The sequence below is a fragment of the Strix aluco genome, chromosome 3, assembly GCF_031877795.1.
Source record: "Strix aluco isolate bStrAlu1 chromosome 3, bStrAlu1.hap1, whole genome shotgun sequence".
Lineage (NCBI taxonomy): Eukaryota > Metazoa > Chordata > Aves > Strigiformes > Strigidae > Strix > Strix aluco.
The window spans coordinates 30,337,000-30,353,396 of NC_133933.1; the positions used below are offsets into that span (position 1 = coordinate 30,337,000).

The 16,397-nt window shown below is 39.1% G+C and overlaps 1 protein-coding gene across 2 annotated transcripts in view; it reads right to left on the reverse strand.

Annotated features, from left to right (window-relative positions):
- The window catches only part of HHAT (hedgehog acyltransferase), a 163,592-nt gene that overhangs the window by 83,621 nt on the left and 63,574 nt on the right, over nucleotides 1-16,397 (reverse strand). The window lies entirely within an intron of this gene.

Sequence of the window (16,397 nt, forward strand, 5' to 3'; positions counted from 1 at the left end):
AAAAAGAATTTGAATAATTACCTGACGTTCTCTATTTACAGAGCTTGCCCTAGTTTCTGCAAAGTTGTAGACCACTTCATGAAATACATGCACATACCATTTGGCAAAAAGACAATTTTGTGGTCACGGGAACTCTGCATTAGGCAAATGTATAGTATAAACTATATTCTCAAAATTGTGAGAGACAAAGATTCAGGTTTTTTAAACCACAGCAGTCATAACTCAACTTGCATACACAGAAATTACATGTAATCTTCGTGTGAACTTAAATTATAAGACCCTTCAAAAGGAGGCACATGGAAAAAAATAAGGGGTAATAGGTGCAAGTTACTCCTGGGGAGATTCCAACTGGACACGAGGAAAATCTTTCACAATGAGAACCATCAGCCATGGGAATAATCTCCCCAGGGAAGTGGTGGATTCCCGAACATTAGACATACACTTTCAAGATTCAGCTGAGCAGGGTGCTGGGCCATATTGTCTAGATCATGCTTTTGCCAAGAAAGGTTGGACCAGATGATCCTTGAGGTCCCTTCCAACCTGGTATTCTATGATTCTGTGAGTCTACAATTATACTAAATCATATATAGTCATAACCCATAAAATGTTTTCCATTTGTCAGAAATGTAGACACATGCAAACATTTTTTATTTTTAAAAGCTTGTAATTTCTTTTTTTAAATCTTTCATTAAAAATTATATGAACTGAAAATATTTCCTATCTAGTTCTTGCATTATAATCTCAAAATCATGTCTGCCTAATGACCTTCAGAGCACATATACCAAAAAAACTCCAAAACCTATATGAAGCACCCTGCATGCAATTCTATTCTGTATTTAAACTGAATCCAGGAGTCAGAACCTTAGTCTTCAATTGATGCTTATAAGTGTCCAAAAAACAGTGCTCATTCAGTAAAAATACCAGAAGCAATGGGATTCTGAAAGCTGACACTGTTTTCTGGGTCACTTCACTTCCTTCCTGCCTCGAGAGCTACATCCACTCCTGGCATTTTCCAAGTAATGCATGGCCACTGGCCAGCCAAATATCTGAAAAAGTTGCATATTCCCGTCAACACTTTGAAGAAGCTGATCAGGCAACAGAGTCACCATCGAGCTCACGGGTACCAGCAAGGAGATGCAGTATATGAGAAACACCGATGACAGTTCTCCTCAGCTGTCATTCCTTTAGCATGACACACTGTACTCATATTTGAGACTACTCCTACTTGCTAAGATAATTAAGGGAAATTTTTTGCAGTGAAATTTTTATCTGTGGTTATCAGATTTTACATTCAGAGATAAATACTATCTTAAAAACTTAAAAGGGAAATTACCATAGTGCTTTATTCCTAATCTTAGGAAGTAAGAAAATACAGTAACAGGGTAAAATAAAGTGATGAAAGTAATTAGAAGGTAAACAGAGAAGTCATTAAATAAACAACTGTCAAATGCTCCAAATTCTCTCTACACATAACATCAATACACCTTTTTACTTCAACCTGCTACAGGGAACATCTGATAACATTTACAGTGATTTTCAGTATAAGTATGCTTTTTACTAAGCATATGAAAATAAATAGAAATTAAGAGCAGAAGTTTTTTATCTATGCTGTGGCTTTGTTCTCTCTTCCCTTCCTATGCTTTTCTCAAATCTAGTCTTTTCTCATCACGTATATAAAGAAATAGCGTAGCAATAATAGACACTTGCAGTTCCAATCAATTAGTCTAATAGAGTGGTACGTCTCAGTAGTCTGTAACAAGGGGGATCCCCTGCAGGGCTCTGGCACAGAGGGTCAAGAGAGCAGTCACAGACTCCACTGCTTCAGACAAATTCCTTCTATACAAAGGACTACAGAAATGAAAGACCAAAGCATGTCATCCCCTCTTAGGAGGTACTTTTCCAATACCTTCCCTCTCCCTTTTTAAAGGCTGATTATGTTATTTTATAGGTAGGGTCCACTGTCATTACCAGTTCCCCTCGCAGGCTGGCTAGAGGGGGGCTGGCAGCCCCATGCCACATCTCAGAAACTGCAATCCCAAGCGCAGCACCTCCCCACCCTTCCGGCCCTCCAAGCACAGCGGTACCTTGTTTTGCAGAGCTTCACCCAGAGGAGCCCAAAACAGGACATTGCCAGCCCTGTCACTCCCAGCAAAGCTCACTGTCGTACATTTACTGAAACACAGCACTAAACGTAACCCAGACACCATCAGAGACACATCTCTGTGACGAAGACCTTACTCTAAGCCCTAAGGAAACCTTTCTGCTAACCTCACAGGGTCCTGGGTTAAATCCATGGCACAAAAAGTAGCTTTTACTGCAGAAGTAGCTCTGGGTTTCTGTACAGTCCCTTTCCCTGCACTGAGACAGAGCTGCTCTGTAGGCACCAGTCATCTTGTCAGCACAGGCAGCCTCCTGGCATTGCCAGGAACAGCCCAGCAGCACCAGCCTGTTCATTCGCAATCACAGCTCAGTTTATGTTGGCCTGAATGGCTTTCAGATTACTGTGCAGAGAAAAATAGGCTATTTTCTGATTTTTAGTGTTTAACAACAGCAGCTAAATAATTGAGCAGCAACAACTCATCAGTTTGATGAATGTTCAAGGTCAGTGAAGTTTTAGCTCCTAGTGAGGCCCATGGCAACTGTGCCACTGAAAATTCATGCGTGGTATCTTTGTGAAGACCTGTCTGAAGAAGGACAGAAGCCAAAAGGAGTCATGTAATCTTTACTAACACTTCAGCCTTCCCCTCCAGTACTGTGGAGAGTCTGCCTACTTGCCCAGAGGAGAAATGCAAAGCAGAAAGCAACACCTCTCTCCTTCCCTGCAGAACGAAGGCTGGCTGCCGGTTTTTGTCACAAGGGCACTAACCACCCTCAGACTGCGTGATCTTGCCTTCCCTTGTAGGGCATTCCTGCTGGCAATTTTAAAGTAGGTATAAAGGACTGATGGATATTGAGTCACTTCTCTCAAGCAGTGTGAAGAGCAATTCTGTATGTTCCTAGCTGTTTTATGCAGAAAAATTCATGAAAAGTCCATTATTATGTTACAGAACACATTAAGATAAAATATACTTGCTACTTCATCACCCACACACATCATAACCACGTCGTGTTCTTGTGCTAACACTCTTACGTTGGCAGGCCCATGTACAAGCAATAAGCAACTCAGTGTGAAGCCAGGGCCAGATCCTGGCTCCATGCTAGCCACTCTGTGCTCTCAAATATAACCAAAATTGCAAAAGAACCACCACAAGAGCCCCTTGTCATTACAAAAATGCATTTTTCTTATTTTTGAGCACTGTGGTAGTTTAGAATCTAATTTCTCAATACCTTTCCTGTGTGTTTACATAGAAAAGTACTCATTTGATTACAGAAAGCTACATTTACACTAAAGTGTGAGGGAGAACAAAACAGTGAATAGTATTATTAAGCCAGAAGATAGAAGAAACATGTTACTTTTGTATTATCATTTACAATACAAAACACGCTTTGTAACTAACATGTATTGTGGTTTAAACCCAGCCAGTAGCTAAGCCCCATACAGCCCCTTGCTCACTCCCTGCCCCCAGCTGGATGGGGAAGAAAAGGAGTCTCTTACAGTACATTAGGAACATTGTTCTGTCTTCCAGTTCACTAACAAAATCCATGAGGAGTGAAGGAGGGAGGCAGGGAGAGAGAGATTAAGAGGCAATTGCTACTACAATTTGATGCCTTATATATCTGCATGCTTCCCAAACTTTTTCCTTCTTACCAATACTAGTGTCTACTTTCAATCTATCATACAGTCCTTCTCTGCTGCTATTAGAAACTCCGGGTTTACACAAATGGAGAGGTTGCTGTGAGCACGCTGATTTGCCACACCATATGTAGAATAGTATTACATAAATATCTCTTTTTAAGCTTCCACGCAGTTTTTAAGACTATTTCCATCTCTAATCACAGAAAATCCACAGAGAAGCTCAAAACCCCCAGTTCAGGCACTATTAGTACATAAAAGTAATCATGGATCCTCATGGCGGACTAACACAACTCAAAGAAACACCATCATAGCAGAATTTCTTAAGAGCTCATAAGCAGATTACACATTTACCGTAGATGTGCAAAGAAGGCAGACTTAGCTGAAAAACGTGGTGCCAACATGCAACTCTATCTTAATTCACATACTCACAGAAAAAGAAAAGTCAACAGGTGGTCAATGAGCCAGACAGATAAATGAAGAAAAGCAACAGAGTATTTCGCAACGGGAAAAGGATGTTAAGGCAAGTAGATTTGAGGATGGTAATCGGTTATGTCCTTCCAGTTACTTCTGAGGGATGGGTAATGCTGGTCAGATCCATGAAAATTAGAGACAGGAAGATTAGACCTGTGGAAGGTGCTTAGTATCAAAAAATGCAGGCTAGGTGAGTATGTAAAAATAGAACATTAACTTAGACGATCAAAAGTCGATCCCTGCCAAAACTTCAAAGGTGAAATTTGAAGGTGAAAGAACAGAGGCAGACTGTCAAAGAGGAACGTGTGAATGCCACAGCTTTGCCAACCATTCCTAGTCTGGCTAGACCTCTTAAAGATAACAGGGAAAGGCACTTCACATCAGAAGAAAAGGTTGTGCATAGTAAATGGAAAGGGGGAAGAGAACTCCGTGTAGATTAAGTATCTCAAAACATCTGGGGGGCATTTGAGGCACAAATATGAATAAATATTGAGAGAATGTTACATAGTAAAAATTATTTGAACACATACACCTGACATGACTAAACACAACTAAACATACATTCTTAGCCTTCCCCTCCCAAGGCAAAGATGCTGTCAGTCTTTACCATATTTCCATAGACTGTTTTGATTTCAAACTTACATGCTATTAAACATGTTAGTTTCACAAACGAAGCATAACTGCGTATGTCTTCTGAATAACCAAGTGCCTTACTTTTAGTTCCATTTACAGTAGCTTAAATCAGCTTATCTACAGCCAGCAAGCTGTTCCATTTACGCAACTTATCTTAATTTTAACTCACTAAGTGAACATCAGAGAATTGGATAAAATATGTAAATGGTACCATTTAAATCCCTAAAGTAATGCAAACACAAACATAATAGCTGAGGTATTTAAAAGTGACATTTACTTACTGAGAGTAACTTTTAAATCCAATAACCATTTTGTTAGTTTTCTTGAAGTGGTAATCTACAGAACAATCATAAGAGATCTGACAATCATTCCCTTGGAAAACACGTTGTTTCCTTTCTTTTAATGACATCTACATTATAAACTTTTTATTCTAATAACTTCAGAAAACCTTTAAGAGGAGCATTTATAACTAGTTAAGAATTACTTAACTTAAGGGCTTTTATTCCTTGAGGCCTCAATACAGTGCTCTTACTTCCACATGTATGTAATTTTAAACACATTTAAACCTTGAAGTAAGTGCAAGTAAAGCACCTGTTTAAATGTAGTTCTGTCCAGGGGTTTTCTTCAACATGTGCTGAAATTTCTTCCTGAATTAAGGCCATATAGCAAGATGCATGCTATCCATGATTCTTCTTCCCCTCTCCTTAGCTATTGGTCTTGGAATGCCTTATCCAGAACCAGATGAAACATAAATTTTTAAAAAAACATTAATCTGCTTGTAAAGGCAAACTTCTTGTAAATAAAATTAGTTTATGAGCTTCTAGTGTTTCATTTCAGGGAACATTTGATGCTCAAAATTCCAATGCTTCTCTAAATTTCAAAGCATTCAAGGGTTAACCATACTGTTTTGAGTTGGACAATTATATAGCTAACACAGTAAAAGTTAAAAAAGCAATAATAAAGTATTCATCTTACATCTCAACAACAGAAATTGCTTGAGGTTCTCTACAATGATGGTGTCCATTTGTGGACACATACAAAGTTTCATCTAGGCAGCATTATATCTGGAGAATTTGAACCTTTAAGTCAATAAAAAGTTTGTCATCATCCTGAACAATTTTGAGCATAAACTTAAATACCTAAGTTACCATTCCTTTTGCTTCTAAATTATCCCAAGATTGTCACCACAAAAGAGATTTAATTGAAATGAAAAGCATGGCAGGACATGGGTGAAAACTAAAGGGGAATTCCCTCTAGAACTGCAGTTGGGCTTCCTTAATCTATTTACTTTTAACCCTGTGTTTCCTTTTGCGGTCTTACATGACCGATTTCAAACTTATCTGCTGCATAATATTAAGATTTCAGGCCCAGTTATGCAAATTCTTACTTCTGGGTGAGCTCTTACCATTCCTGTTTTGTCAGTTCAAGTTGTCACTGACTTGGATGGAGCTATGCAGAGCGCATAAGTAAAGTACACCTGTAAGTCTTTGCAAGACTGGGTCCTACGTGAATAAATCTGTTTTAAATCACAGAAACATCTCTTGTAAACATGACTTTGAAGGCTGAGCCCCACATATTTTCACCTGAAATAAAAAAATAACCAGAGGTATTTGGAATACCATTTGGCAAAGTTTCCATTAGGGGAGGTAAGCATTGTTCTTACCGTGAAACTAATTTTTCACACGGTCTAATAATTTTGCTGGTCTGTTCACAAAGCTTTTTAAGCTCTGGAAGATTCTCTCACCTCACCAGCTTAATGCGATGTTTAGAGAGACCTTGACAAATGCAGACCCTTTAAAATATTTAAGCTAATGTTGGCTCCAGGCAAGCTTTGTTAAATTACCACAAAAATGTTTAATGAGAAATTAAGTCCATTTGGGTTACAAAGCATTAATGAGAGTATTCATATGCAAGAACACTCGGCTTTACAAATATGACCTGAATTTTGTTTCACTTTCCAGTTGTTATCATGCTTCCCATGAGCATGCAGTTTCCTACTAAAGGGTGAAAAGTGTTTAATGTACTTTTATTCCCTTGCATTCAACATAAAAAATGATCCAAGTCAAGTCCATACGTCAAAGGGCAGATAACTGGGGAATATTGAACAAATCATTTTGAATTCACTCTTCCAAGGAAGCTCATGTTTTCAATGAGATTCATTTATCTCAAATGAAATTTTAATCTAGATCATAATACTTCCTTTTAATAGAAAAAGTTTCATTACTGATGGACTGCTGTGTTTAGTTTTGTCCCAGCCACATTTACAAAAGAAAGAAATCCTGCCTACCACCACCTGTTTGCAGTCAAATGCAAAACTACCAGTCAACTACCTTTGATCGTAATGGAAATGGGAGAGGTTCCAGATGACCAAAGCGCCAAAAGACTGGTTAAATCACTAAGTCCAAACCAGGGCCCCAACCTTTTTGCTGAAGGTAGGAGCCTGTGTGTTACTGCCAAAACAGCCTAGAGTTAAGTGCCTAGAGCTCAGCTACTGGGCAGGAGGGGGCTGTGTCCCCTGGAGGCTGATGGAGCCAGGAAGCAGGCACCTCCAGCCTCCTCCCATGTAGAGCCTGCAGAGCTCCCTGAAGCTGTTCTGAACTTAACTCTCCTCAGGGGCCCAATTCATTCCTGATACTCACAATACACCTACCATGTGCTGGTAATATCTAAGCTCAGCAGCACAGCAATCAGGCTATACTCCTTCGAAAACCCAGCTGGAGGAGGGATCTATTAATAGCACTGTCACTCTTTGCTTATAAAATGGTAGAGGTCAGGCTCTTTGCCAAGGAGACCAACATATCTTGTCTCCCAGAGGAGTGCTCCAGCTGTCTGTTACCAGGCTGCCACCAGGCAGAAAAGAAAATGAGACTCAAAGAGTGAATATGCAAGAAAAAACAAGTCTGTGGCTAGGGCATTACCCAGAGAGATGCAGAGATCCCAGTCCTGCTTTCTGCACCAGGAATTGCTCACTGTGAATGATTAGACAAAATGCATAAGCAACACCATGAACAAAGGAATTAATTTTTTTTCCTCATTTTCTTTACTCCTCCTGACTCTTACACTGGAGGGCCTAGCTCAAAATTCAGAGCTCTGCATATCTGCACTGGAGGCTGCATAGACATAGTTTTCCCACACAAATAAATCCTTTGCAGCAAATCTCTTCCCTTGCCATCTCCCCTCTTGTCATAAGTGTGCATTCACAACAGCACATTTTACAGTAGTTTTCAATTACAGCTAAAACAACAGAGAACAATTCTTCCTGTGCGTGCGACTGCACGTATTGAACTATTTGTGGTTCAGTTAGTGAAAAACTGTTAAGTACACATCATTTGTTGCTTTGACCATGCCAAGAATAAAGTACTATATCTTCTCCCCACCTCTTAGAAAGCTGTTTTAAATTCCATAAGTGGAAGCACAAGCTACTTAGCCATCTTGCTGATCTCAGTATGCTAGGTACATCAGACAAAATGCAGCTCCATCTGCATCTGTGAATTCAGATGTTTAAAATACACCCATCACCATGCACTTAACAGCTACCTTTTCCAGCATGCCTCTGCCAAATGAGTGCATGAAATGTAGTCACTACCATAGAACCTATATTATTTTTCTTATTAAAATATTTTTGCTTAGAGACAAAGTGATGGAGTTAAACAGCCCTCTGCAATTTGCTAGGTAACGGAAAATCTTCACAAATCCCTTTACGAAGAGCTTGATGATTCTTTTGCATTTATATACCGCTTTGTACACATGCATGTCAAAGGACTTTGTTAGTATCCACAGACCACACAGCAGTTTCACCAAACCATGCAATACCTTTGCCTCACTGGGCTGTTCTACAGACAAACAGAAACCAAGGCGTCAGAGGACTTTCACCTGGGTACATCAGAAATACAAATTTTTGAGAGACCAGAATAATGTTTGAGATCCAAAGTTCCAAAGTCCGTGAAGACTCAGTAGGTGTTACAACCTTCAGATTATAAACCAACATCAACAAAATGTACTTCAAATGCATCTCTGAAAAAGTAAAAGCATGTAATTAATGAAAAGCAGAAATATAGAAGAGATGATGTTTAAATATTGCAGAAAACTTTATGAGTATCAATGTACCTGCTTAACTATTAAGTAGCGTTACATATTCCTCCGAGTTGCATGAGCACAAAGTTTGAAGAGTTAAGACTTCTGACATTATTCCAAGCCAAATAATTCACTCAATCTCCTGAGTTCACATTTCTTAGAAAATAGTCTGCAGATTATTTATAAAATACAGCCAAAGCATTGAGATGCCTAGGCAAAGCTGGGATGACTTAAATGAAGATTATAGAGCACCTTTCATACTAAAAAACTGCTATACACTCTCTATTGTCAAAAACCTTTCAAACACCAGCCGAGTAAATTCCCTCTGATGTAGAGTACAATCCCTATTTATTAGCCCATATCAACACTGCCTAATTGTTATGTAAGTGAGAATGGATATAAAATTTAATTGAGTGAAGCAAAATATTTACTTTTCTTGAAGCAGGACCCTTAAATAGCAATGACCTCTTTTTTCTCATTTGTAAAGAAAGCACAGACATACTCTCCTAACACCAGTCAGGAACATGGTTCAATCCAGATAAAAACTTAAGTTGGAAATGTCAGTTCCTGTGAAGTCGTCAGCATCAGGGGACCAGAGCTAAACAAACCAATAGTTTTTAAACATACAGCAACAAATATGTGAATAAATACAGTAACCCAATGCAAAGGTAAGACTTGAGTGAGAAATACTGTAGCTACAGCCAGATATTTAAATATATATGTAAGGAGGGGAAAGAAACAGGGGAAAAAAAAGGTCCATGCTCAAGGAAAAAGAAATGGTAAAAGCCTGTCAAGGAAAAAAAAAAAAAAATCAGGGTATCACAGAAAGGTAGGTAGAAAATGTACCATAAATCTTCTTTATCTTCTTACAGCACTTAGCTGTGTATCTATCCAGTTGTCTAAGGGTAGTCTGTTTGTTTGAAAGAGAGAACAAATAATCATTGGTAAAAGAATGACTTCTCTGAATTGATCTTCACAGAAAGCCCCAAGATGATGAATCAACAAAACTAGTTTTAACTGGGAAGTAAAAATGAGGGCCAGAAAAGGTAGAAAACAGGTTAAAGACCATTAAGACTGTCAACAGCATTCCAGTCAGTGTGCCTTCATGAAATTCTCTGAAAGCTATTCAAGGAAGTATCTGGCTTACACATTGGGTCACCAGTGATTGTTTTTCCTGTTTTCTGCTTCTTGAGATTTCAAAAGACTGTAAAAAGCAAACAAATTCCTTTTCTTTCTTCAGAAGTGGGGGTGACCAAGCAGGAGCAAGAAAACCCCACCAAGCTTCAGAGCAGCCTAACAAATTCCTGGTGGTGCTTGGGAACAGACTGAGGAACAGCAGCTTGTACTCACATCATCCTTAATACTCAGGCCTAATCAGCTAAAAAATAGTACGCAGCTTCAAAGAGTTAAATAGAAACAGCAACACCAAGCTGGCATGTTTTTCCCTGAGAAACCTCAGCTAAACCCAAATCTGTCAGTTAAAGTCTAAACAGTAATCTAAAAAGCATCATGGTCAGATAGCTATAGCTTAGCTTTAAAACTGCTTGAATTATTCACCAAATATTGAATGACGTATTTAAACTGCTTCACTATTCAGTAACTCACACCCCTCAGCAACAGGGTTTGAGTACCCCCCAGGGCTGTAAGGAACACACGTAGGAGAGTATCAGACAATAAAAAAATACCTCTACCCTACTGCATTTTTGCCATGATGGCAGTGAAGATGACAGAAAAGGAAGCATGTGTGCAAAGAAACAGTGTCCCACCACACTGAATGCAACCATGAGGCTCTTGCACCCACAAACCATGGGTGACATTGCATGGAGGTGGAACGCTTGTCCTTGACTCCAGCCTTAACTGAGAGGCAGTGGGCAAACACTGCTCTTGGCTGTTGATTTTTCACCATCTTGCAGAGACCATTTCCTGACTGGAAAATGGCTTCTGTTTATCACAAATCACCACTCACATGGGTATCACTCGACTTGGAGAGCTGCAAGCAGAACAACATTGTCCAATGCTTTCTGCCTCCAAGCCGAGGCAGACTCCTGCCTCCAGGAGCACTTTTCCTTTTCACAGACAGGTTACTTCAGAAGGAAGGATGTGGGGGTACAGTGTTTACACAGCTCCTAGGCATCCACCAGCTCCTGGCTGAGACCAAAAGCTAAGCAATGAAAACAAACCTGAATTTCAGGTGCACCCTCACCAGTGATTTGACTGTTTGCCCTGAAGTAGACTAGAAATGCTCAGCCAGGTTAAGGAGGTGTCTCCCCTTTTCCCCCATCTTTTACCTGAAACTCATGATTCTCAATTATGAGTTCATACAGTGGCAGAGCATAAGTCATATGGAGAGAATTCATGCATACCAAAAAGTCAAATATAATTGTCTGGGGTCAAGTGTGTCAATGTCCTGGAACATCTTCTGTTTACATTGCAAATGTTTTGTTTAACAGCACCGCTGCAGAGATTGATAATGATGATCCACCTCTACAGCACTGTTTAATGATGTTCAGTGAGAATTAATGTAAAGTGGAATGGCCATGGAATGATGCTTCCTCATTTTTATTTGCTCACGCATTTGATTATTAGTGATGCTAGCCTTCTTCATTTGTTTCTCACCTTTTTCTGTAAGCTAAAGAGCCCCCACTTCACCCCAGTCCCACAACAGCAGCCCACTCCTCATTACCGTCTGTCAAGTCTATGACTGCTTCAGTCTCCATTCTATATGTACACTTCAACACTGTTGAAGAGAAATTAAATGCAGTAATGTGACAGTTTAGACCAGATTCACTAGTGTAGAGACAGTAACAGGCTGAAACTGCTGGCTAAAAAACACGAATGATGACTGATGGCTCTGAACACTTCAACAGATACCCAAATCATTAGTTCAGACTGCTAGGTTATTCCTAGAACAAAGGGAAAATGCAAGTATTCTGTTGATGCATATGCACCAAATTACCACCAAGGGGAGCAGTGGATTTCTTGGACTGTGGTAACTAAGATCAGTTTATTTGCTCCTAAGAGAAGAGGCCAGACCATATTTTCTTTTATTGCCAGCAAGATTTTTTTTGATCAGTTTCAGATGGATAGGGATCTGGGTTTTGTGCTCATTTTCATTGCCAAGTACCTTTTGCACCAGGTCTCCTCTGCTCTACCCCTAAAATGAGCCAAATTAAACCTTTTCAAAATTTGAGGACTGAAGAATCAAAGATTTCTTGACCTTTCCATAGTTACAGAGATGATGCTACAATTCATTGTCATGTCAAGAGAAAAAAGTATTCAATAATTGTGTGTTTATATTTCTTTTTCTGCATGTATTCACACAAATGCTCTGGCTGGATGCTTACGTGTTTTGCAGGTGCAGGGATAGGGTTCATTTAGGAGAGCATACATTTAGCAGAGCAGAAAGACAAAAATAAGTTTTCACCACGAACTTAGTCTGGAGATTGGATTTATCAGAGTGAACTTGACAGATATTTCTTCCAATTTGTATATTATTTCAGTTTGTCAATTTCCAGAGTATATTTATTATTTCCATTTCAATGTTAAAAAGAATTTTTAATGTAGGAAACACTGTTTATTATAAAAACCTGATACCACATGCAAGATACAATGATTTTCTTGTCTTATATGCTCGGGAGAATAGCCATACGTAATTATGACCTGGCTGTCCAGTTTTAACCTTCTAAGCATTCCTGTATAAAAACTCTTACTACGCTTCCATGATCTGTTGACATTTTTACTTGTATATTGGTTGAAAAGTAATTACTGTCGTAAGGTAGAGAAACCCAAGAAAATACAGTGCAAACTAAACTGCAGTCCTTAACATCAAGCCTGCCAGTTAAATCCTTTTCTGAGCACATGCACAGTACTAACTTCGCAGCTAAGCTGGAAGTGTTAAGCTCAAATACTGTTTAAAGAGCAAACCTACAAACACTGTTCTCTGTATCTCAGACTCTTTTCTGTGCCTTTATGGGATAAGCTGAGCTTATGACACAGCCTCCTGAGGTAACCCCTCTTGGACAGCTGCTGTTCCCTTGCTCCCTCATCACCCCTCCTCTGAGTCAGAAAGCACAAGCTGCTGGGGCTACTCCTGAGATCCCAATAGGTACTGGCTTTTCTGCTCCTGCCTGGCAATATGAGAAAGCAGTAAGGTTGGAAGTCAAAAGATCCTATCACAGGCTCATTTAAGGGAACTCCAACATCTTTTTAAAGCTATAGGGGACAGCATAAAGCCAACTGTTAACAGTTGGTGTTAAAACCTTTAAAGCATCCATTGCTGGCAGAAGGTTGAGGATTTTAGGTGGGGCTGCTGCCATTCAGAACAGGAGGCAATTTTTAGCTCCTATTGTAACAAAAACAAATAGTGGACAAAAGTGAGTGCAGGCAAAATTTACATTGTAAACTGAGTTTTAAACCTCATTCTAGCTCTGAAGTACACATTTCTTAACAATGATAACCCCTGTGATCAACTGGATCTTTGCACAGCATAGATGCATTTCTTTGCTAGCTGCATCTGCACAAGAAAACCTGGTCTTAGTTATCATAACAGCATTCATTTCTTAACCTTGTTAAGAGAGTTCAGTATTAAGTATCTGTACATTCTGTGAAGGAAGCCTAGCTGTGATTCCTGTGGCTCTTCTTCTGATGAGTAGGTAGAGTTGAAATCAATAGCAAGGGCATTCTTCTCCATCATCTACCTTCAGCCAGCTTTGCTATGTTTTTTCACTTTCTAAAGGAGAATAGCAATACAAACAACCACCACGCAGTTTCATTTTAACTCAGAATTTTTGAAAGGTAAGATTATTGAGAAAATGTCTTTATGATCAATTTTTGTTTTGTGAACAAAACATGTATCAAATACTCTTTGTATGCTTCAAAGACAATGGAAGTACAGGCTAAGTCCACTATCCAAGAAAGAGAGAGAAGGAAAACAAAAGTACCAACCACTGGTGCTTGACAAACTCTTAACACCACTCAGTCCATTGCAGGAAAGAGCCTGGTTGGCACTATGACACAAATACACCGATTATTATTCCAGTCTGCTGGAAAAGAGGCAGAGCAGTCTTATACCATACAGGTTTGATTCCTGCCTCTTGGGGTTTTTTGTACTGTGTGCAAACAAGATAAAGAAACAGACTGTATCACCTGTTTACTGTGTAGTCTATTAACAGCAATTGACCCCCTCCAGCCCTGTTTCAGTTAAAATTGCAGTGCAATACTAAAAATCAACATTTCGGCATTATTTCAGTACCACTTCTAGTCTAGTCATTGAGATTCAGTAATTAAGAAAGCGTTCTCTTTCCATGTTCCTAATAGCAAGAAATAAAGCAGCAGAGAACTTTTTTCTTAATCCAAGTATCTTTTCTGTACATAATCCTGCAAGGATCAATGATACCACACAGCCACATCAGACTGAGGAAGATCGGCTGCAGATATCATCCAGTGTCTGGCAGCAGCCTGTACAGAGTGCTTGACATGCAAGACAAGCCTGTCCTGTCCATGTTTCAGAATTTTCTAGCTGATAATGCTACTTAGATTTAACATTTCCCAGTTCAGACAAAATCATTACAGTATGCTGTTCTCTACTGTTACTGTCTCTGAAAGCCATTATGTGAATAAATAAGTCCAGGCAAGTGATGTAATTACATAGCAATAGCATATTTAAACTTTACTGAGCCCATATTAGGCACAGACCTAATTGTGTTGCTTAACTGGGACAGTACGTACATGCTTAACATCAGGCATGTACTTAAATAACATGTAGAACCCAAACCTTTTAAATTGATGCAAAAAGCTTTTAATTTATATGTTCACCCTCTTTTCAGGACTGTACATAGTATTTTTTCCAACATTCTCCACACTGCAAATTTGTCTCTTAGTTACTAAGCCTAGAAAATTCTCTCAAAAACTAAACCCCTCTTAGGATTACCAAGTCACTAAATATAAAGCACACAGACTGATCCAACACTTAGTGCAAGGTATTCAACTATCCCATATTTCCCTTTCAAAAAGGCCACAAACTAGGACAATATCATGGATTTGCAGTGAAGCTCTATCACCCTCCACACCATATCCTGTGTCCCTGGCTCAACATTCACCGTATCTCACGCTTTGCAAGGAAACCAGTAAGCCCTGGACAGGATTTTACAGTGCCATCCTGGTTTCATTTCTGAGGAAGATTTAATAGTTTACTGCCAGGTAACGCTGTACTGGGCTTATTAGTGAGCTAAGGAGCACAGCAAGGACTGTACCCCCACAGCTATCATCCAGCTAACTCAATGGGGATTTTGCATGAACGTATGAGAGAAAAAGGAAAGAAAGAGAAAAGAAGATAATATTTTACTGACAATACTTGACCAGTTCACAGGTGGACATGAATCAGTATCTCTTAGTTATGTTTGCTGATGGCAAGAGATGATGAAGTATGCAAAATATTCCAGTTGTCAAACACGACCAAGAGCTGTATTGCAATAAGAAAACAATTGCTTGACATTTTCACCTTCAAATTCTAGGCTTTCTTAATCTATTGTGATTCAGACATTAACAACAGATAAAACATGACTGAGCAAACTCCAAAATCTATTTTATAGAGACCCAGAGTTTTAACCCCTACTACACTGCATTAGGATCAGCTTCATCTAACAGCTAAGTAATTGAACACATATGCTTCAAAGCAAACACAGATAAGGATCTTGCTAACTGTGCTGGCACCATTTGCAAGCACCCTACTTTCTGTTTTCATCAGCAGGTTTGCAGAAGTGAAGAAAAGATCAAAAAAAGAAGTCTATGTGGAAATGAACTGCAGAAGGGAAAAAAAACACCATGCTTTTTGTTCCTTTTAGCATCTTTTTCTTCCTATGCAACTAATATACAAGACTATTTATGAAAATTAAAGCAGAGCTGAAGAAGGAACAAGACAGAAATTAAGAGTATCTTAGAAATTTGCCATTTGACCAATAATGATGGAAATGGTTTTACTGCCCAGATGGTAATTATGTTTTCAAATTATATCACAATTATTCAAATGCAAGTGACCTTGCCATGTATAAGTCTTAAGAACTGCTTGTACACTAGAAAGAACAGATTTTTAGACTGCTTGCAAGCTGAAAGTTGATTATGCTGAAACATTGCATACCAAGGAATAATGTGTTCTGAATCAGTGAGAATGAGCTGACTGGAAGCAAGGTGAGATGCTAATTAAAATCTGTGTAGCACCTGGAAAATATCAAGTGATTTAAATATAAAGTCATTATTATCAATGTACAAATACAGAATCGTCTAGGTTGGAAAGGACCTTGAAGATCATCCAGTCCAACCATTAACCTAACACTGACCGTTCCCAACTACACTGTATCCCTCAGCGCTATGTCAATCCAACTCTTAAACACCTCCAGGGATGGGGACTCCACCACCTCCCTGGGCAGCCCATTCCAACACCTAACAACCTGTTCTGTAAAGAAATGCTTCCTAATACCCAGTCTAA